Consider the following 24,208-nt stretch of genomic DNA (forward strand, 5'->3'; position numbering starts at 1 on the left):
TTGCGTCCCTGGAGTGCAGGATTCGCACAGACATCTTGAGAGCCTAACTTCCACAACAAAAGGTGGAAAGCTTAACAGAACACCTACTTCTGGTCCTTCAGACAACATAATTGACAGCAAGGCAGTACCTCAGGCTTCTGGGCTACATGGCAGCCACTATCCCCATGTTTCCATTAGCAAGACTCCATATGAGAAAGTTGCAATGGTACCTAAGGTCAGTCTGGACCCAGCACTCACACCCCCTGGAGTACAGGGTTCCCCTCCTGCCTTGCCTCTATCTAGAAATCCACTGGTGGTTGAAGCAAGTGAACCTAAACCCAGGTCTTCCCCTCCAACCACCCCAACCCAAACAGATCATGAACACGGATTCCTCAGACTTGGGCTGGGGAGCAACTGTGGGCCATCTGAAAGTGCAGGGACTGTGGCCAAAACCACACAAAAAAGAACACATCAGTGTCTGGGAAATGAGGACAATTCCCCTGGCCCTTTGGGCATTCCAGATTTATCTACAACAGGGACCTCTAAAGATCTTTACAGACATTACCATAGTGCTGTGGTATCTCAACAAACAGGGGGGATCAAATCTTACTTACTTTGCAGACTAGCTCTCCTAGTGTGGAAACTGGCCACCTCCTAGGGAGTTAGCTTGCAGGTGGTCTTCATTCCTTCACTGCAGAATGCTCAGGCAGACTCTCTCAGCAGATCCATCACAAACAGCCATGAATGGATACTGCACAGGGATGTTTTCCTGGACCTGGTCCACTGGTGAGGTACACCTCAAATAGACCTGTTTGCCTCCTCCATCAACAGGCAACTTCCTTACTTTTCCACCAGGCTTCCACACCCTCAGGCAATGGCAACAGACACCTTCTCAATCTCTTGAAAGGGGATGTTTCTCTATGCATTCCCCCTCTTCCCACTTGTACAGAAGGTCCCGCTGAAAATTCAGTAGGACAGACCAAAAATGTTGGTGACTCCCTGTTGGCCAAGACAGCATTGGTTCCCCCTACTACTACTACAACTATTCAAGGGCAATCACCACAAGTTATCCCTCAGAGTAGACCTTCTGACACAGCACAAGGGATCCCAAATCCACCCACAGTGGCAGTTGCTGTAGCTCAGCCTGTGGCCGATAGTATTCTGATTCCCTTCAGACACCTTTACAATGAGGATGTGCTCACTGTCCTGCAGGTCAGAAAACCAAATATTAGAAAATCTTGCCTTTCTAAGTGGAAGAGATTTTCTGTATGGTGTCTCAAAAGACAGTTGGACCCGCTTGCTAGCGAGACCCCGCCAGTTCTGTCTTACCTGTGTGAACTATTGCAGACAAGATTGGCCTACTCTTCCATTAAAGCCCACTTGTCTGCCATTTCAGCATGCCTTCCCCTGGATCCCCCCTGGTGTCCAGACTACCAGCTAAGGTATTCTTCAAAGGGGTCCTTCACCTGAGAGCCCCCCCAGGAAGCCATCTCCACCCCCATGGGATCTCGACTATGTTTTGGAAAAGCTTACGCTTCCTCCTTTTGAGCCAGCAGACAAAGCTTCCCTAAAACACTCTCCATGGAAAACTGTACTACTTGTGGCCTTGACCACAGCCAGAAGAGTCTCAGAGCTACAAGTCCTCATGGCTAGTCCACCTTTCCTGGTATTCCGCACTGACAGGGTTACTCTTAGAATCAACCCTTCATTCATGACCAGAGTAATGAATGATCTTTCCCTAAATCAAGCCATCCACTTTCCTACCTTCTCTAACTCACAGAGGACAGTGAGAGAGTACTCGATTCCCTGGATGTACACAGACAACTCAGGTTTTACCTGCGCAAAACCAAATCCATCAGACAAGCTGACCAGTTCTTTGTCTCCTTCCATCCCAGGGCCCTAGGGGAAGGCAGTAACCAAACAAACTGTTTCAACCTGGATTTCCAAAGCTATCACCTTCTACTACCAATTCCATGGGAAATCCCTGCAGGGTACTGTTAAAGCACAATCCACTAGGGCGATGGCCTCCTCGGGAGCCTTCTTCAGAGGTCTGGACACCTCTACCATTCTTGAAGCAGCCACTTGGTCATCATTGCACACCTTCACTAAACACGACAAGTTAGACCATATCTCCAGAGCCGGGGTGGGCTTTGCCAGGGCTATCCTTCATGGATTCCTGGAGACTGCTTCTAGACCAACACCCCCCTCATCACAGTGAGCTTTGTCACTCACCCATATGTGATGAATACTGCAACATGGGAATAGGAGGGCATAGAAAAGTTGTGTAAAATCTTGCCATAACCATAGATGTCCTTCTCTTCCATGGTGCAGTATTCCTTCCCACCACCTACCCCTCCTATTATGTAGCATTTCCCATTCTGGATGGCACAGGGCTGGCATTACCCTTGCGAGGACTGGTTCCGACTGGGGCTTACAGTGCTGAGGGCTGGTGTGTGCAGATGTCACTGTTATGGCTCACATTGTGCTAGCACGTCAGACGTCCCATGCACCATACAGTGACTGAAAACTTTTGTATATTAGATGGATGTTCGAGCAGCAAGAGGAGAAAACCCATATGTGAGGAATACTGCAACATGGAAGAGAAGGACATCTATGGTTATGGTAAGATTTTACAGAACTTTTCTTTGTTAGTGTAACTGTCAGCATTTTTCTTAATAACCATTGTATACAACCAAAGTGTTCAGTAGTCACAGTAATGTCAACACTAATGTAACATATAGTCTAATAAGCCTTATGGCTTATAGGTTTAGTCTTTTGTGCATTACTTAGTGTATTGTAGAGTAGGTTATTGTCCCATCACTGCCACAAAAACATTACAAATCTTTTCTGTCTGCTGGAAAATGTTCAATAGGCGGGCAGCTGGATAAGGTTAGGGGAGGTGTATGCTGTTTCACAGTGTACAAAGAACCTGTTCCATGAGACAGAGAGGAGGGAGGTTATTAAACCAGATTAGAAGACACCAATAGTCTTATCTACAAATTGTTTCATTTCTGTGAGTTTTATTCAGTCTTCTCTCAGGAGAACTAAACCTGTTCTCCACAGATGTTCTTCGTGTTTCACTGTTGCAGATTACCCAAATGTAATGACTGCAACAGTGAATACACTCGAACATCTACATTTATGGTAAGTGTACACAACTTTACTTTACTGCAACACTGACGTTAGAAGTGCCAGGTGTGTCACTGATTTTGATTTCAGTAATCGTAAAGAATAGGAGTATTCAGCTCAAAGCGAGTCAGGAGGATGGTGTGATTTGGAATTTCACAGGACATTGGTATGTCTAGGCATTAATGAATGAGTGCTGTGGGACATGGTTTCTGGGGCTAGAGCCCCCAAGCTGATCATTATATGCAGTCCAGTACAGGATATGATGCATGTGATGATTTTGCTTTCAGTTTTTTTTTTTTCCAGAATGTTGTGGATAGTGCTCTTTTAAGTAACACAGTGGTCTTTCTGATTTTCTATATTTTTTTAAACAGAAACTGACTGGAACTGTAGTATAAAGGCATACATTATCATATGCATAGTCCAGCACTTGCGATATGCACTCCTTACTTTTGGAGAAATATAAACTAGAGCCTCTCAACCTTTCTATAGAGTAATTAATGCACACTTTGAAACCATTAATCTGAAGTAGGGACTTCATTTGTCTGCAACCTTTGGGTCTTGGATCCGACTTCGGATCCGAGCCGGTAACTTATTTTACAGCATATGGATCCGAACTCCTAGCTCCTCCCCTTACCCATAATCCCCTGCCAACTCTGATTGACCTCAGATCTAGTTTGCCGCTCTTAGAAGAGACAGCTGGATTTCAGAGCTCCTGGCGACTTTCAGATAAGTTTTGAGAAAAAACTTGTTAATACAGAAAATCTTTGATTTCTTAAATAGTGTGTGTGTGTTTAGGATTCCCTTTTGTTAATTTTATTCATTTTCAGTGTATTTCCTCCCCTCGCTGGTTCGTAGAGTGTGTGTGTTGCTAGTGTTTTTGGGGCCTGGTGTGTTTGTGTAGTTATTTTTTTTTTGAAAAATGTCGGAGGCCCCAAAACCCATTTTTTCTAAGTGCACCGAGTGTGGCCATAAGCTTTCACCGGCGGATGCGGTGCCTTGGGGTTGAACACCTGTCCTCAGGGTGTTTCATTTGCGCAGCGTTCAACCCCAGGGCACTGAAAGAGCGGAGGTCGAAGTTGGTTTTGGCGGGACTTTTGTCCCTGGATCCAGCTGCGGCCTCCGGTACTCCCGTGGCTCCTCCTCAGGCCTTGGTGGTAGCCACTCCTGCCCCCCTTCCCCCGGCCAGGACTCAAACACCCACTAAGATTCCAGACGAAAGGGAGGCCAGGAGGGAGAAGCACCAACAAGCGGTGGGCCGAAGCCTCCGCTTCGCCCCCCCCCCCCAGCTAAGCGGGCTTCTCCCTCCACGGCTTCCAGGTCCTCTCCTCCTCGGATCCGATCCCCTTGCTTTTCCCAGGGACCCAAGGAGGAGGAGACCCGATCTCCATCGAGGTCATCGAGGCGGCATTCCCGGCCCACCTCGCTGGCCTCGTCGAGATCTACTTATAGTCTTTCTGATGCAGACTTGGACCGGATGATGAGAAGGTTCATCCAGGCCCCACTGCAAATGGGAGTGCTCTTGCCTCCCCCCCCTTCGGGGGGAGCTTGACACCTTTTTTTGCCCCGATAGCTGCTTCTCCGACCCGCTTCTCGGGTTCGGTGCGCTCGGAGCCGGGCAGTGTTGGAGCCGGGGGTGGGTCGGCGCCGACAGTACTGGGTACTTCGGATCCGATCCTGCCCTCGAGTCTGTCAGGTCCTTCGTTGGATCCGACCTCTCGGAGCCGTGGGCCGAGCTTCGGAACCGAGGGATTCAGTGTGCCTCCGTCTCCGTCCAGGTCGGAGCACACAGGTCCTTCGGATCCGGTGGCCTCGGCGCCGGTTCAGATCCCTTCATCGGATCCGAGTGGGAGCCGGCTTTTGGATTCCAGGGAGAGAGGATCCCCCTCGGCCTTCGATGTAGTGGAGAGGGCTCTGTTGAGAGCATCCGGACCCCCGGTCCTTGCATCGGCTCCACCCTACACTCCCTCTCTGCTGGGCCAGGCTTCCATCACCCGGCCACAGGGACAGCCTGCTTCGATGTCCCAGGTTGTTCCACTGGAACAGGATATTGCTGGTGAGACCTCCTCGGGCAGCTCCCGAGGAAGTGCCTCGCAAGCATAAGTGTAAGAGGAGACACGTGGACTCCCCCGAGTCCTTAACAGAGGACACAGACTTTGATGAAGGGGAAGGCTCCCCAAGGTCACCCCCCCCGAGGATGTCTCTTTTGGAGACATGATGGAAATGCTCTGGATCAGAGGGGGGTGGTCTGCCCCCAAGGCTTCCTCCGACGAGTCCGTGTTCCTGGAGGCATTCGAAGCAGGCCCGTCTACCTCTTGGGTGTCCCCTCCGGCCGACCCTCTGGTGGACCTTATCACCACCAGGGCATGGAAGGAGCTGGACACTGTGGGGCCAGTCCCCAAACACCTGGATAGAATTTTGAGTCCCCCTGCAGTCCGGTCCCATTGGAGCAAGGGTCCCCCTGTAGATGCCATGTTGATGGCGGCAGCCCGAAGAGGGAATTGGCTCAGGAGAGCCCCTCGGTCCATCCGCTGAGCAAGGAGTCCCGCTCGATGGATCGCCTCGGGAAGCGGGTATTTAGTTCAACGACCTTCTCAGTAAGGTCCCTGAACTACATGGCACATGTCATCAGGATGCAGCGAGATCTTATCAAAAAATACGCTGCTTCCCCCCCAGAGTCCATGTTGGCGGAGGACAAGCAGTTGTACTCCACTCGTGTGGCCACTCTAAGATCTGTTTCAAATACCTCTATGCGGCTTTTGTCCCACGCCACAGAGGGAGCCGCTAGAGCCAGCAGAGTGGGTCTAGTCATGAGACATCAGGCCTGGCTCTAACATTGTGACTTCGCGGAGCCCTTCAAGGCGTCCTTTGCAAATGCCCCCTTTGATGGGTCTGCCTTGTTTGGCAAGACCATTCACAAGACACTTGTCCAGAGCGAAAAGGAAGGGAAGACGTTGTCTGCTGTCGGAGTCCGCTTCTCTGCTCCCCAGAGGTCCTTCTCCAAGAACCAAAGGGGACAGAAGAAGATGTGGTTCCGGAAATCGCAACATTCCCATCCTGCTCCGGACAACCAGTCCTTCCGTGGCAGACGAGGACAGGGAGGACGCCGGCCTAGAGGCAGAGGGGCCCTGAGAAACCTTCTCTGATCGGCCCACGCAGCAGCCCTGAGGGGTTGCCCGACTGCTCCACTCTGGAGGCAGTCGGGGGGCGCTTCTCGAAGCACCTGGCGACTTGGGAGTCCATTACGTCAGATCACTGGGTGCTTCGTATCATATCCAGAGGTTACAAAATTCCACTGCACCATGTTCCCAGACTCAAAAACCTCCCCGATGTACCACTCGATCAGAGGGAGGCGGCAGCTGCAGAAATTCAGCAGCTGCTAGAAAAAAAGAGCCATCCAGCCCGTCCCCCCAGATCAACTCGGATTAGGGTTTTACTCCAGGTTCTTTCTGGTGCCAAAAAAGATGGGGGACTTGAGATCAATTCTCGACCTTTCACTCTTGAACCTGTCAGTAACCAAAGAAAAATTCCGGATGGTCACCCTTCAATCCATTCTCCCCTCTTGCGAGAGAGTGACTGGATGTGCTCAATAGACCTCAAGGATGCATACTACCACATTTTAATGGACAGACAATCCAGGAGGTTTCTCCGCTTCTGGCTGGGAGCCACTATCAGTTCCGGGTCCTTCCCTTTGGTCTCACCACAGCCCCCAGGGTGTTTACCAAAGTGTTAGCAGTGATAACGTCTCACCTGAGACTCCAGGGAATGCAGGTCGTCCCATACCTGGACAACTGACTCCTGTCCGCCCCAACAAGGCATCTACTCTGCTCAGCCAGAAATCACCTTCTCTGCCTAGCTCCCCATCTAGGCATTATGATCAACCTGGACAAATCCTCCCTTGCTCCAACACAAGTGATAGATTTCATAGGGGCCAAAATAGATACGAGAAGTCTGCGAGCGTTCCTCACTTCGGAGCGACTTCAAAACCTGAGACTTCATGTGTGGGCCATCCTCCAATTAAAAGCCCCACCGACAGAATTGGTCCTGAGGGCTCTAGGCTCCATGGCAGCAGCAATAACTCTTCTTTCATGCACTCGTCTGAATATGAGGGTGCTACAGTGGACCCTTCTAGTTCAGTGGTTTTTTCAGTTTCTCCCCCTCAGCCATCCTATCTCACTCAGCAGGGCTTGCAGGAGGGCCCTCTTATGGTGGCTCCAGTCCCCGGACCTTCATATGGGACGACCCTTCTGCACGCCGCCTCCCCTCGCCACGGTGACCATGGATGCCTCTCGCCTCGGGTGGGGGGGGGCATTGCTCAGGCAGAACTGTCCAAGGCACGTGGAACGACACAGAGACCTCCTTGCATATCAACGTTCTGGAGATGAGGGTGGTGCTGTTGCATTGCAAGCACTTCAGAACCTTCTCCCCGTAGGAACTATTGCGATACAGATGGACAACATGTCAGTTGTCTGGTACATCAACAAACAGGGGGGAACCAAGTCCTACCCTCTCTGTCAAGAGGCCATGAGGGTGTGGGAATGGGCGATCTCCACCAACCACTTCCTTATCACAACGCACATTCCATGACAGTCCAACATTCTGGCGGACAAGCTCAGCCGCACTATTCTTTCCCCTTACGAGTGGTCTCTCAATTCCCAGGTAGCGAAGCGGATTTTTGCCGTATGGGGGCAACACTGCTGCGATCTTTTTGCCACTCCCTCAAACACGAAATGCTCCAGCTTCTTCGCTCTGATTTCCCCCCCCCTCGGGGAAGCCCCGAGAGATGCTCTAGTGCATGCTTGGCCTCCCGGTCTACTTTATGCCTATCCTTCTCTACCCCTGATGCTGAAACTAATACAGAAAGTCTCTCGGTTGGGGAGCAGAATGATCCTCATTGCCCCATTCTGGCCTCGTCAAACTTGGTTCCCTTACCTGTGGTCTCATCTGGTGAATCCTCCCTGGATTCTGGATCCCATTCTGGATCTAATATCCCATCCCTCAGGCCTACCGACCCCGAATCTGGACAACCTGAAGCTGACAGCTTGGCTGCTCCAGTTCCACTCTTAGTCAGGACTCCCGGCATCTCCTCACCAGTTAAAGCCATCTTGGTGGCAGCACATAAACCTTCCACTAGAAAAGTCTATCGCAGTAAATGGAAGTGTTTTTCCATCTGGGCGGAACACCATAACATAGATCCCTTCACGGATTTGTTGCCATCCGTGTTGGATTTCCTCACCGGACTTTTTCAACGGGGAGCTAGCTGTTCTACGGTCAAGGTTCAACTAGCAGCCATCTCTCATTACCATGTGGGACACGAGTTAGGTCCCTTGATGACTGCAAAATTATGTAAAACCTTCCTCAAGGGTACCATCCTGCTCAGGCCTCCTGTCAAGGAAGCTGTACCCCCTTGGGATCTATCATTAGTCCAAGCAAAATAAACTTCACAAAATACCGCTCTGGTAAACGAAAGTGCAGTCCACAAAGCTGAAAACCAAGTGCTGAAAATATTTTATTTTAAGAACACCACTGGTAACGATAAAAACAAACGTGTAGTACATCCAATGCATCAAGCGCTTTCACCCGGGCACTCCGAGGCTTTCTCAAGACAACTAATTCACTTTTTAGTGGAACCTTTTATACTAAACCTTGCCAATTCCACTGATTAATTAATCTTTCAATTATTCAATTTAAAACCATGCTTCACTGTTTGCTTGCAAGTTCTTCTCATAAAAAAATACTAAGTAGTTTTGTAAAAAAGAAGAGAAAGCAAAACAGTTTTACTGCCATCTAAATATATTTCGCTAACTATAAATACTAAGGTATTTCAAGCATGTATCCATAAATATAAAATACCTTGAATACTTTATAACATTTTGTCATTTTTATATAGCAACAAACCAGCAGATATTAAGAATTCTTTAAAACATTTATCATTAGTCCTCCAAGCCTTGACTGCCCCTCCCTTTGAACCAGCTGCCTCGGCCGAACTTAAATATCTTTCCTGGAAAATGGCGTTCCTTGTCGCCATCACTTCAGCGAAGAGAGTTTCTGAACTTCAGGCCCTTTGTGCGAAACCTCCCTACTTGATCTTTCATCAGGATAGAATGTACCTCAGGACCAATCCCTCCTTTCTTCCTAAGGTGGCCTCAAAAACCAATATCAATCTGCCCATTAACCTGCTAGTTTTCTTCCCTAAGTACCAGAATAAAGGAGAATACAAGCTGCATTCCTTAGACGTGCACAGACAACTTCGCTTCTACATTCATAGGACTGCTGGTCACAGACAATCAGATCAGTTGTTCATTTCCTTTGCCATATTCAATCTGGGTAAAGCTATTTCTAAGGTCACCTTATCACGATGGATTTCACAGTGTATTCTTCTGGCCTATGAAACTTCGGGGAGGCCCGCACCTCAGGGAGTACGGGCACATTCTACTCGCTCCATATCTACTTCTGCTGCCTTTAGATCTAGAGTATCTTTGGATGATATTTGCTCTGCAGCCACTTAGGCCTCATCTCATACCTTTATCAGCCATTATAAGCTGGATGTTATTTCCAGAGGGAGAGCATCCTTTGGCTCTGCAGTGCTCCAGAACATCCTTCCATGATGGCCGCCCAAGATTCAGGTAGCTGGGGACTCTGTCCCAAAGGTTGCTGACAAATGAAGTCCCTACTTCAGATTAAGAAGTTATGTACTCACCATAACGTTCCATCTGAGTAGGTGACTTCATATGTCTGCAACCATCCCCCCCTCCTTCCCCCTGGCCTTCAGAAGTCAATTCTTGTATGTCCTTTCTTGGTCCCTTTTGGGACACTTTGATCTAAAATTTGGTATAAGGGCAAACTTGATCTGAGATCAATCAGGATTGGCAGGGGATTATGGGTAAGGGGAGGAGCTAGGAGCTCGGATCCATATGCTGTAAAATAAGTTGCCGGCTCGGATCCAAGACCCAAAGGTTGCAGACAAATAAAGTCACCTACTCAGATGGAACGTTATGGTGAGTACATAGCTTCTTATTTAAAAATATTGCAGCTTTTTTAAGTGTTTTAATTGTAAATTAGGAAATGATCATTGGTTGTTTTAGTTTGACAGTTGCAGTATTCACTCACGTGGCATCTACATTGTGGGACTGCTATCCATAGCCCTTCCTTATTAGCTAGATTATCCTTTTTGATAAACCACAGGAAGAACTGAAACTGAACTGAAAGTCCCAAATAAACACACTACAACTGTGGAATTCACCGTTCTGTCATTGCACAGTTGCCATGATTTTTATAAATAAAAAAATAAATAAACTAATATATATATATATATATATATATGTATATATATATATATATATATATATATATATATATATATATCTATATATAAAACAGTAGAACCCATATTGAAAAAAATAAACATTTTAGGTTTTTGTTTCATGAAGTTATATAACATTAGTAATCTCAGTAAAATGCAATAATATCAAAGGAAATATCTGGAGGTCACTTTTTGTTAAAGTGAACCTCTGAATCAACATTGTGGTCCTACAGATTAAGTATTATCCAGCAGAGAATGTATTTGCTTTATAGCAAAAAAACAGCTTTCATCATTAATTCTCACATTCTGGATTTCTTCACCTGGCAAATGGATACCATAGAAATAATTAGGGGTATACAATCATATCACCTTTGCTGCAGTGGATGGCTGAAAAAATGCTCTCTGCTAAGAAAAGTGTTCCATTTCCAATTGTTAAGCACACAGCAAACTGTGAGATATCACAACCTGGGTAGTAGGGTAGCTTGGATGCTTCAGATGAATTTCCCCCAGCATTGTTTGATGGAATGGTGTGCAATCTGACCTACATGTTTAAGAGAGAGACCAGGACCACACACTTAAACTTTTACCTGGCCTTCTTGTGACTTTATATATCAGCTTGTTTCATGATCGTCAACCTCAACTGACTGCGGTAGTAAACTTGTCATTTGAGTGGTCTTTTCCTTCTGGGAAGCTGCCACCAATTCCAGTACTTTCTGTCTTCTTTTGAACAATAAACCAAAGAATCTTTGGCTAGGTTCACTCGGTCCCAATGAAGGCGGCTAACACTGAATCAAGCACAAACTACACTCAAAATAAAATACATTCAAAATAAAATCGAGAAGAAAATGTATTCCAAAAGATTTAGCGCTTTCATTTCTGATCAGGGAACTTCATCAGAATCATTTACATCATATTCTGTTCGTATTTATAAAGCCCCCACCCATACATCATTGGTTAATTCATTATTACATACAAATATATGAAGTTTCAACATCAAATTGCACCACTAATTCATACAAAGCAACAGCAGCCAGAATCAATTACATGAAAAAACTTAAATCATTTAAAATAGTTTTCAGTACTTTAGGTATAAAGATAAAAACAGAAGAACAAAGAACCAAAGCAACAAAAGACAGTATAAGTTCACATACTCCCATGTATATATGTATGTGTGTGTGTGTGTGTGTGTGTGTGTGTATATATATATATATATATATATATATATATATATATATATATATATATAGCTGTAATGTATGTATGTGTATGTGAATACCTGACTATGACAAATTTTCTTATTATAACCATCTGCTTTAATAGTTGTTTGCACTCATTTTAAGGGCTGGGGTCACAGAAACATGATCATTCAGCCCTGGATGTACACATGCATCCAGTTTTAGCTGCCATATTAATTCCCTGAATTCTAACCTGTTTTGCCAGTCACCCCCCCTTGTATTTTAACCTTTTCCAATATCCAAAATTTAAAATCTGTATTCACACATTTCATGGCATGCCTAAAAAGTGAGATGGTTTCCTTTTTTCTGCTGATCTCGTATATGTGTTTATAAATCCTCTGCTTTAGTCTCCTCTTCATTTTGCCCATATAGAATGCCTAACATAGTGTACAGTATGCAATATAAATAACCCTTTTGGTTTGACAGTTGCAGTATTCACTCACTTGGCATCTACATTGTGGGACTGGTATCCATAGCTCTTCCTTATTAGCTATAAAGATACATTGCGGGCACTTCCCAAAACTAAAGTTGACCACCTTACCTCTCTCTTTCACTGTAATTCCTCTTTCCAAGAAATCTTTCACATTGGCATTCTTCTTAAAACTGAATTTTAAGGGGTTATTAAACACTTCAAGCCTGTTGGGCATCCCATTGAATAAGGCCCAATATTTTCTCATAATCTGACAAATTCTTCCTGTATCCTCATTAAAGGTGGTAACCATATAGGTTGTATTGTTAAGTGTTATTATTCTCTTTCCCATCCCCAGGACAATATTTTGTGTATCCTCATTAGTGTTGTTCAACAATGGGATATATTTGGTCCCTCAACCTGTTAATATTTCATCTCTGTAAACATCTGAGACCTCCATGGGGTATCCCCTATCCAGGAAAAGTGCCCCAGTATACTTGAGTTCCTTCTCCAGATCTTCCCTTAATGAGGTTATATGGGCAGCCCATACCATCTGTCCTTTCAAAATATCTATTTTTTGTTTAAGGGGTTGATCACTTTCATAGTGTAAGTATGAGTTGGAAAAACAGGATTTCCTGTACACTTATGATGTATATCTCTTGTTCATATAATCCTTCCTAATTTTCACATTTAAAAAATGGACCTCATTATCCCAGATGTCATATGTAAATTCCAAAAATTCTGTAGAGCCATGGTCAGTGAATTCACTAATTAGTTCATGGGGTCCTTGCCATACCACAGATGTATCATCCAGGAACCTTAGATATAATTTTATGTGTTCCATGAACATACTGAAAGAAGCATCTTTTTGAACATCAAAACAGAGGGAATTACAATATTTTATAAATAAAACTTAGGAAAATGCACAAAATAGAACACAAGACAATTTCAATTGTAAAAAGCTACAGCATGTACCTTTGGGAGAATAACATTTAACACAAATATAACAGCATGGTTAGCTAAACAAGGTCAGGCATACATAAACGTACAAAAAAGAATCAAAGACTGACATAAGCATTTCAATAAACAGCTCTATCTCTATTAAATGCTGTACATTACCTCAAAAATGTAACCGATCTGACAAGAGAAGACATCATGTAAAAATATCACAGTGTGTAGACAATAACACAAAAATAAGAATAAACTCAACAGGGAAAAACAAAAGAGTATGATTTCTACCAATACTCTGTTTGTATAAACAACACAGTACTATACTTACTATTTTAAGTAACGGGCCAGTACTTTATACAGATCAAATGATAAAAATACCATCCACGTGTACTATGATAAGACAGCAATACCAAAAAACAATATTGTACTTCAATATTACATTTCCAAGTTTTAAAAGATATCAAATGCAGATTTAAAAGAGCTTGGTATGAAAACTAGTAAAGCAAGATATCTCACAGATTGTACATTTACAAGCACAAGAGAATCCTACTATTTAGTAAGTCATTACAAGTATCTTTGATAGACAGATTACAATTTAGTACTAATGTATCTAAATTTGTAAAGTGAACAAAATGTGTAAATTGCCTTCAAATTTCAAAGTGTTTGTTAAAGTGGCACCACTGTTTGTATGTGTGGTTTCAAATAACCCAGTGCTAATAGTAAAAGGCAAAAACAGAAGCTGACACTGCCCATAATTGGTGGGGCATATTCACAAGATGATCATCATCTGGGGCCAAATTGCTAAATTAGTTAATACATCCTGTGTTAATAGTTTTAGGGGTCATAATAATAATGATAGCTTGAAATTGTTTTATATGCTGCAGGCTACAAAGAGTTGCAATAACTCAACAAGTTATGATTGTAAATATGAGCAAAGTGGTAAATGCTGTAAATGATCATGCTAATGAAACAAATGCAGTCTTTTCTTTAACTGAAGTTCAGTCCGTTCCTCAAACAAATAAAAAAATGGGGAACTGAAAGAATTTTAGTATACACTGTCTTTTCAAACTGTTGCTAGCATGATTATTAGTTTGAATAAAAAGCTGCAAGAATGATATGAAATATAAAGCATTAATTTAGAAATAATATAAAATGCTGAAAATAAGTAGTAAGTGTGCTGGCATAGCTTAGATTTTGGCATCCATGTAAAGGAGTATGTTATTGAGAAACAAGGTCTGTAAAAATAACTGCAGATGGCAGCTGGAAGGACATCAATGATGTAAAGAGATGTAACATCAAGTTTTAGAAAGTGCTGGAACACCACGTTTCAGATAATGCAAGAGTGAGTTTCCATGGATCATCAAAGTACAAAGAACCAAGGACAAGGGAACAAAGGACAAAGAAAGAACTGTTATACTTCAGACTCTGAGAAAAAAATATCAGACTTTTAGGTATAAATATGAGAAGTGTATAAACAAGCTTTGGGTATTTACCATAGACAGCTGACAGCATCTGTGTCACATGCTTGTAGATCTGAAAAGAAAAATGTGATAGTGAAGTGTATTAACTGAAACAGTTGTCTTTGTGTATTTATTTTACTCAGTACAATACAGTAATAAGATTAGTTGATTACAATAAATAGTTAAATGAACTCTGGTATGCATGCATGTAAATACAAGTAACCGCGAGAAACCAACAGAAGGCAGTATATAATTTTTCACGTACTATTAAAGATGTATGTTTTTCCCAAGATAGCATCACTATGCTAGGAAATATAGGCGCACATGGTGCACCCATTGTTACCCCATCTAATTGATGGTAGTACTCCCCTTGAAAATAGATGTAATTGTTCCTTAACACTAATTCCATGTTTTCCAGCACTAATTGGAATTCATCATTGTTTACGATTCTAAATTCTCCTATCTTTTCTTCAAACCATACTAATCCTAATTCCTGGGGTATGACAGAAAACAAATCTTTCACATCAATAGTCAGAAAATAGCAATTAGGATTAAATTCCATTTTACTTATTTTGGATAAAAAGCCCCAGGAATCTATCAATATGTGTGGATACATCCCATAAAATGGTTTCAATTTCCTGTCCACATAGATTCCTAAAGGTTGTGTCCTAGATCCTGCTGTTGTCACCACCGATTTCAAGGGGGGATCATCCACATCCTTATGGATTTTTGGTATCCCAAAAATCCCAGCAAAAAAGGTTTCTCCACCTTTAAAAAAAAATAAATTATTGTTCATGAATTCTAACTTGAAGGAGTTTGTCCTCAAGAATCAAATATATTATTTCATAAGCAATGTCCACCTCCCATCTTGATACCTGGACATACCTCCCCCCTGTGTTTAAAATATTTAGCATCTTGGCTGTATAGTCCCATTGAGTCAAGATCACTACCTCACCCCCATTATCAGGTTTCATCACTCTTAGTATGTTATTTTTCCTCATATTGTATAATACATATTATTCTTCATCAGTAAGATTTTTCTTGAAATACCTTCTAGAGTGATACACATCCCTGATCTCTTTAGTTACTAAGGTTTCAAAATTTATAAGTTCAGGGTGTATTGTGGGATTGTAAAGACTCCTTTTCCCCATTATATTTCCTATATCTAATTTTACATTGTCCTTAAACATAACCTCCAAGTTAAGTTTTCTAATAAACATTTTCACGTCCAAAATAGAGTTGGCTGCATTCCCTCTTTTTTTGGGGATAAAGGTAAAACTCTTTTTGAACAGATTGAAATTATTATGATTAACATCAGTGTCAGTATAATTGTAAATGTGAAAGTTATTCATAGTACATATCACCCCTTCCCTCTCAATGTCTCCTAAAGTCAAAGGTTTCTGCCCATTGTTAGATATGTTGAGGTTGTCCGCCTCATTTATCTGTTCCTCTGTTCCCATTGCCATTCACTATATCTGTTCTATTCCCCCTGTCTCCCCACATCTTGCGCATATGTGAGTGCCATATGGTTCCTGATTCTCTCGGACCTCCTCGGTGCTCCATATTCTAAAGGGGTACCTCACCTTCTTGTTCATCCCCCTCATCCACTCTTCTCCTCTCATAATGTTTATTTTGTTTTTTAAACATTCCCCTCCCATTTGTTTTCTTGTATCTAGGCCCAAAACTGTAGACCCACCCTTCAATATAGTCTTTATCATCTCTGTTCAACTTAAATATCTTCCGTTTGGGACTTTTTTGCATAGCATTATCCACACCTTTAAATAACAATAAGTATTTCTGTTTATGTTCCATGACAGTGAACAAAAGATCCTGTTGGATCTTATTATTTAATATATCAATTTCATTCTTTAAATTTTTCATAACGTTGTCATTATTCTTTATATTCGTCCTTATAAGGGCTAAACCACAATCATTAAAAATGTTAACATCATTGAACAATTCAGAACCTTCAACCATATTGTTTGGAAATTTTATCATCCCGAGTCCCTTTGGGACATGTTTGCATTTCAAACTCTCAGTCAAAAACCAATTGTCCAATGTTCAATTTTTAAATTTAAGCATTTTGTCCTTTAATAAATTACACATACCTCCATATGAGGCAGGAAATTGTCTGTTCTCATTGCTGACTGTTTCTTTACCACTAAACGTCTCGTGTAACCACTGGTTTAAAACCATATGATTGTAGCGTTCCAGGTCAGCATATTCTCATTTGTATTCATTGTTGTGTTGATTTTGGGTTGAGGAAGATAGCGGTCGTGCTAGTTCTTCATTAACATCTATTCCACCATCACTACCATCTCTCATAGCGTTGTTACATGTTCCTGTGGGCATGGTATTGCTCTCCTGTTGCCGTTGGTAACAAGAAATGGAAATGTCCGTATCGGAGTCATTTTCTCCCGTCGCAGACAGTTGGATTAGTTTTGTGAGCTCACTGAGCAGTGTCTCTTCACCTCCATTCCTCTGTGTGGCCCCTCGGTTACCTTGTGAAGCCATCCCAAAGACAGTAAACTATTAACCACTGAAGGGAAAGCCAACAAACAGTCACCAGTAAACCAAAGAATGTTCAGCTAGGTTCACTTGGTCCCAGTGACGGTGGCTAACACTGAATCCAGCAGTCGAGCACAAAAATACACTCAAAATAAAATACACTCCGAATAAACTCGAGAAGCAAATTTATTCCAAAAGATTTAGCACTTTCATTTCCCATCAGGAAACTTCATCAGAATCATTTACATCATAATCCTGTTCGTATTTATAAAGCCCCCACCCACACATCATTGGTTAATTCTTTATTACATACAAATATATGAAGTTTCAGCATCAAATTGCACCACCAATTCATACAAAGCAACAGCAGCTACAATCAATTACATTAAAAAAATTAAATAATTGAAAATAGTTTTCAGTACTTTAGGTATAAAGATAAAAACAGAAAAACAAAGAACCAAAGCAACAAAAGACAGTATAATTTCACACAATCCCATGTATATATGTATATATGTGTGTATGTATGTATATATGTATATATATATATATATATATATATGTATATATGTATATATATATATATATATATATATATATATATATATATATATATATATATAGTGTATGTGAATACTTGACTATGTCAAATTTTCTTATTATAACCATCTGCTTTAATAGTTGTTTGCCCTCATTTTAAGGGCTGGGGTCAGAAAAACATGATCATTCAGCCCTGGATGTACACATGTGTCCAGTCTTAGCTGCCATATTAATTCCCTGAATTCTAACCTGTTTTGCTGGTCACCCCCTCCCCCCTTGTATTTTAACCTTCTCCAATATCCATAATGTAAATTCTGCATTCATACATTTCATGGCATGCCTAAAAAGTGCGTTGGTTTCCGTTTTCTGCTGATCTCGTATATGTGCTCATAAATCCTGTGCTTTACACTCTGCTTTGTTTTGTCCACATAGAATGCCCATCATAGTGTACAGTATGCAATATAAATTACCCCTTTGGTTTGACAGTTATAGTATTCACTCACTTGGCATCTAAATTGTGGGACTGGTATCCATAGCTCTTCCTCATTAGCTATTAAGATACATTGTGGGCACTTCCCACAACTAAAGGTGCCCACCTTACCTCTCTTTCACTGTAATTCCTCTTTACTATAAATCTTTCACATTGGCATTCCTCTTAAAACTGAATTTTAAGGGGTTATTAAATACCTCAAGCCTGTTGGGCATCCCATTGAATAAGGCCCGATATTTTCTCATAATCTGTATCCTCATTAAAGGTGGTAACCATATAGGTTGTATTGTTAGTGTTATTATTCTCTTTGCCCATTCCCAGGACAATATTTTGTGTATCCTCCTCAGTGTTGTTCAACAATGGGATATATTTGGTCCCCCAACCTGTTAATATTTCATCCCTGCAAAAATCTGTGACCTCCATGAGGTATCCCTTATCCAGGAAAAATCCCCCAATATACTCCAGTTCCTTCTCCAGATCTTCCCTTAATGAGGTCATATGAGCAGCACGGGACCATCTGTCCTTTCAAAATATTTATGTTTTGTTTAAGGGGTTGATCACTTTCATAGTGTAAGTATGAGTTGAAAAAACAGGATTTCCTGTACACTTCTGATGTATGACTTTTGTTCGTATAATCCTTCCTAATATTCACATCTAAAAAATGGACCTCATTATCTCAGATGTCATATGTAAATTCCAAGTTTTTGTTTCATGAAGTTATATAACATTAGTAATCTCAGTAAAATGCAATAATATTAAAGGAAATATTTGGAGATCACTTTTTGTTAGTGAACCTCTGAGACAATATTGTGGTCCTGCAGATTAAGTATTATCCAGCACAGAATGTATTTATTTTGTAGCAAAAAAAAAAAACAGCTTTCATCATTAATTTTCACATTCTGGATTTCTTCACCTGGCAAATGGACACCATAGAAGTAATTAGGGGTACAGAATCGTATCAATTTTGCTGCAGTGGATGGCTGAAAAAATTGCCTCTGCTAAGAAAAATGTTCCATTTCCAATTGTTAAGCACATAACAAACTGTGAGATATCACAACCTGAGTAGTAGGGTAGCCTGGATGCTTCAGATGATTTTCCCCAGCATTGTGCAATGGAATGGTGTGCAATCTGATTTACATGTTTGAGAGAAACCAGGACCACACACTTAAACTTTTACCTGGACTTCTTGTGACTGTATATCAGCTTGTTTCATGATCTTCTTCAACCTCAACTGACTGTGGTAGTAAACTTGTCATTTGAGTGGTCATTTCCTTCTGGGAAGCTGCCACCAATTCCAGTATTTTCTGCCTTTTTTTTTGAATAAAGCATAGCATAAGTGAGCTACATTCACACATGTAATTATCTGTACTTAATAAAGGATGAGGTTAACTTCAAAAAGTTATAAAATGTTTAGTAATTTATGCAAGGGCCATAAAATGTTAGCATGTAAGTTTCTTGATTTCATGGAATGCAAACCGAAGAGGATGAGGGATAGTCCTCTTGTAGTGCGTTAACAGATGTACTGAGGCATCCATACCAGTCCACAGTCAGCATAATAGCAAGGTTAAAACTAAACCCTTATGTGGGAACTACCACATCACCAAACTCTGTAGTACAAAAAACTGCTGGCCATCCTTAAAATATGGCCACTTCATCATTGTAAAAGAAATTTAAAACTGGTAAGTCTCTTAAACTTAAAATTAGGAAGTGTAAGGCCAACTATGAACTTAGAATTGCTAGTAATTTTAAAGATAATCATATTAGGAAAATTAGAAGTAATCTATAGTTCTTTACTGAACTTATCACAAATGGCTTCTCTGACCACAGGAACATTGCTAATATTCTTGTAGATAAATTCTCTTCCAGCTCTTTTTACCCCCCCCCCCCCCCCGTCCCTGTCCTCCATTCCTCCTTACATTCCCCCTGCTGAGATCACTTTAGGCATAGTTCTTTTGGCACTTTGCAAAGTTAAGAATAATGCTTCCATGGGTCCTGACTATATCCCTGGACACTTGCTGAGAAGTGTAAAGTCTCTCATAGCAGAATCCCTCTTGTCAGCTCTTCAGCCTGCATCACTCCACTGGTTATGACCCGTGGAGTGGAGACTGCCAGATTTGGTGCATTTGCATAAAGGTGTTCTCTCTACTGACCCTGAGAATTTCATTAGTTTCCTCACCAAAAGGATCTCAGGTCACTGTACCCATAGTTACTTTGAGAGAGTAAAAGCTTTGTCACTTTACTCAGTAGCATACTGTCTCCTGACGGGTGAGCTCTGCTTAGCTTTTCTTGCTGTGAATGACTCCACACTCTTTGAACTCTTTCACCTAAATAGAAAGCAAAGGTAAAGTAAACACCCATTCTAGAGTCCTAAACCTACACTGTCACATTAACAAGACCAGGTAGTGTGACTGATACCTAACCCAACGCATGCCCTGTTTCTGCAGTAGGCTGTCTGTACCTATGAAGAAGAGTACTTCCTCTACATCCTTTAAAACCAGTCTGGATGGGTGATTGCAAATTTTTGCCGGGAATATGTGGAGAAAGTCTTTTTAATGAGGGGCACTGCTAGTTTCCCACCAGTAGTGGGTGATGTGGCTGAGCTTCTTGATGATCTCTTTTGACTATAAACTTAGTAATAACCTATGAACCTAATTATATATGCAGCTGGACAGCAATAAATTGTGAAGTATTGCAGGTACATTTTAGTGTAAAATGTGTAACTTCATATTGGTGACTCTAAATTGTCTATAGGTATGTATGTGATACAGACACAAGGCTTTGTGATCTACATCCAGTCCATATTTACTTGGAAGACTCTTTGGATGGGTATGGTAGTTTGTGGTGTCACTAAAGAATTGTTTGTGATTTGACAAAAATTTGGATAGATTATAAAAAATAATCGGGTTGTAAACTCAATTGTTCCAAGTTAACATACAAAGGGAAAAGGGTTAGATAGGCACAAGTATGACTGTAGCTTGGAATAATGTAAAAGAGGCAATTAATATAAGAAAAGGCATTAAATATTGTTTAGGAGAAGTATAAAAACAGAGGCTGTCATAAGGATTTCTATGATCTGTGTTGAGTATCTACTTACTGATATACGTATGGTCAGCAGTGCCAGCAGTGTTGAAACGAGGAGTACCAGCCTCCAGGCAGTGTTTGGGTCCCTTTGTGAATTGTCTGTTAGTTTTGTCACATATTAGATATGTTTTGTTCATACTGTTACAGTGCTGATGCTAAGTGTGATAATTTTGGTAGCAGTAAGTAAGGTGACAGAACAGAATACTTTGATAGGCTTAGTAGTGGCAAGTATATTATGTTTGGCATTAGGTGTAAGAATATGTCTGTATCTCTGGAGCAGTTTGCATTGTTCAGGTAGCTGCTGTAGATAGCAAAAGATGTGGAAGATTGCTCCAGGCATGGTGGTTTAAGCAGTATCCTGAACATTCAAGTTATTTGCAGATCCCAGTCCTCGTGAGAACCATTGTTGCTTGTGATCCATATATGGCATTGCTGTCATCACCACATTCTCAACCATTAGACAGCAGTTCGTTTATCTTAGGAGGTTATGGAGGATGCACATTGTATCATATAAAAGGTGTTCTAAACAGCTCATTTGCTTGGACCCAATAGTTTTTTTTTTGATAGGGAATGACTACTATGTTCTGAGAGGACCAGTAATATGGAGTATATCATTAATAAATATAATTTACTAGTGCAGCAGGGAGTTATGCTAGAACCCCATTCAGGGCCTAATCCACACCTCTTCGTTTCTCTCAAGTTCTTGTTTCACTTTTAATACTTAATTCAATTCACAGGCAAGTTCATAAGTAGTGATGCACATATTATAAGAGTGCTTCATAACACTGTGTGCAAAATTCTGTGTGTCTACTCAATTGTTTAGTCTAGTTTTAAATGTAGATAAGGTATCAGTGGTCAGTCACATTACAACATAAGATAATTTGTTCCACATATGTATTAGAGAGTTGTAGTTGTATAACTGTATCTGTTTTAATATCGGTTAATTTTATTATGAACCTTAATTCATTATTCCTGCAAATGTTAACGTTATACTGTATATTTACATTTAATAGCACCCTGATAACTTCATAAAATGTGTCGTATGCCAATGTTTGCCACCAACAAATGAAATTAATTTTGAGGATTAGCCCCTGCTAAATACAGTTAGTAGAAAAAATGTGCAGACTGTAATGCATTAAATGTAGTCTAAATATTCTTTAAACATTTAAAAAGACCAATCAGAAACTTGGCTCAATTTACAGAGCCAAACAGTACTTTACAGACCCCACTCTTCCTGTTTACTTCTAGCCCTGTTGTATACCTCATCTATCCTTACAAACCTAAACTATACACGAAAATCCAGATTAGCCTTCTGTTACAACTAAGTAGCAACATTTGCTACCAACACTGCACACCAAACTCACCACTGCTAAGCCTTAAAACAACTAAACCGGCTGAAGCTTAACAACTACCTACCATACTTTCAGCTAATAACATACAAACTGATATATCAACCTGGAGAATGTCCTGCAATAAAAAATATACTATTGCCCTACACCCCCCCAAGAGACCTCCATTCTATGATAAATCTCTACTAAGCACTAGTGCGGCAAATAATTCATCAGGGGACTCATTGTACTCTTGTTACATCTCTAAACTCTGTAACACCATCTCTACACAAGTAAAAATGACTAACAGATTCACAGGCTCTAAAATCCAGCTCAGTCGATACCTTATCCAGTCCTGGTCATGCTCATATTTATCACCAGGTTGTAGTGAAAGCACAAATGTTTTATTACCTATCCCTAACTTTTTCCCTCCTGCACTTGAATCAGTACACTCCTAACAACTTTTCTTCCTGTAATTGAATCTGTATTCACTCCACCCCTCTTAAACAGTACTTCCCATCTTTCTCTTTCTGTTACTGACCCCCTTCTACCCACAGCTCTACCATCTCACTCATCCCCTGTACATCTAAGTCGTAAACCTTTTAGAAATACGCAGCCTAGATAGAACTAATCCTATGCCCCACTCTCTTAATCAGATGGTATTACTACTAGCCTCATATACAATACTAACACTAATACCACCCTATCCTTCTCTCTAAACTGTCTGAACTTAATCTTCTACAATCTCTTGGTTTGTTAGCTACCTCTCTAACAGACAGCAGTCGGTCAGATGGCTTAACAGTCTATCACCTTTTCTCCCCATACAAATGGGTGTCCCACAAGGCTCTGTTCTAGGTCCTCTTCTCTTTAACATCTTTACTAACCAGCTACATACATCTTGTCCTCAGTCTTCCCTTGTACAGTATGCTGATGATTCAACTATCATCTCCATTGCTGGACAACCCTTGTGACCTCTACTCACTCAATCAAACCTCATACAATCTTGCTGAGTATTGGCTTTCTAGCAACCAACTGATACTGAACACCAAAAAAACAAAACTTCTCCTCTTTCTACCTAAATCACTTACTCATCTCAAATCCTCTTTTTCAATTTCTCCCTCAATAATACTACTATTTCACCCGACTCTCACAAATTTCACAAAGCTCCTAGGAGTAATTATCGATGACCAACTTAAATTTGACCTCCATGTACACCATTCTGCAAAGAAAACCCATCAAAAACTTGGCCTACTCTATACACACTGATGCTTCCTTACTCCTAACTCCAGAATTTCACTTTCCCAAGCTTTTCTCCTACTTAACCTCTTGTACTGCTCTCAAATCCTTACTAACCTATAGTCAATTCAGCTATGTAAACTGGAATCCACATACAGTAAAGTCGCTAGATTCACAGTTAACATGCTACCTAAATCTCACCACTGTGTTGCTCTTAAAACTCCTAATTGGCTAGAATTGCTCAGCCACCTCTTACTTACTCAACTATGTATCATCCACTCTGTCCTAAACAAACCATCCTACTGCCCTAGCATATCCCATATCGTCTCTCTTTATAACCCACTACATTCCCTTAGTAGCTCGATCTACAAACCCAAAAAAATCACTTGGACAAAACCTATATAGCTACCTTCCCACACTAGCATGGAATAAGCTTCCTGTGTCCCTTAGAAATATAACCCATAAACATGTTTTCAAGACTGCCCTCAAAAATCACCTAATTGCTGCCTGGAAATGTAACTACAATCACCCCACTTAACATTTTTCCTTCAGTTCTCCCTCCCTC

The 24,208-nt window shown here is 41.4% G+C and overlaps 1 protein-coding gene across 1 annotated transcript in view; it reads left to right on the top strand.

Annotated features, from left to right (window-relative positions):
* Positions 1-24,208, top strand: part of FYN (FYN proto-oncogene, Src family tyrosine kinase) — a 1,397,726-nt gene that overhangs the window by 980,041 nt on the left and 393,477 nt on the right. The gene's annotated exons all lie outside the window — the stretch shown is intronic.

Source organism: Protopterus annectens, chromosome 2.part0 (genome assembly GCF_019279795.1).
Source record: "Protopterus annectens isolate FY-2018-M chromosome 2.part0, PAN1.0, whole genome shotgun sequence".
NCBI lineage: Eukaryota > Metazoa > Chordata > Ceratodontiformes > Protopteridae > Protopterus > Protopterus annectens.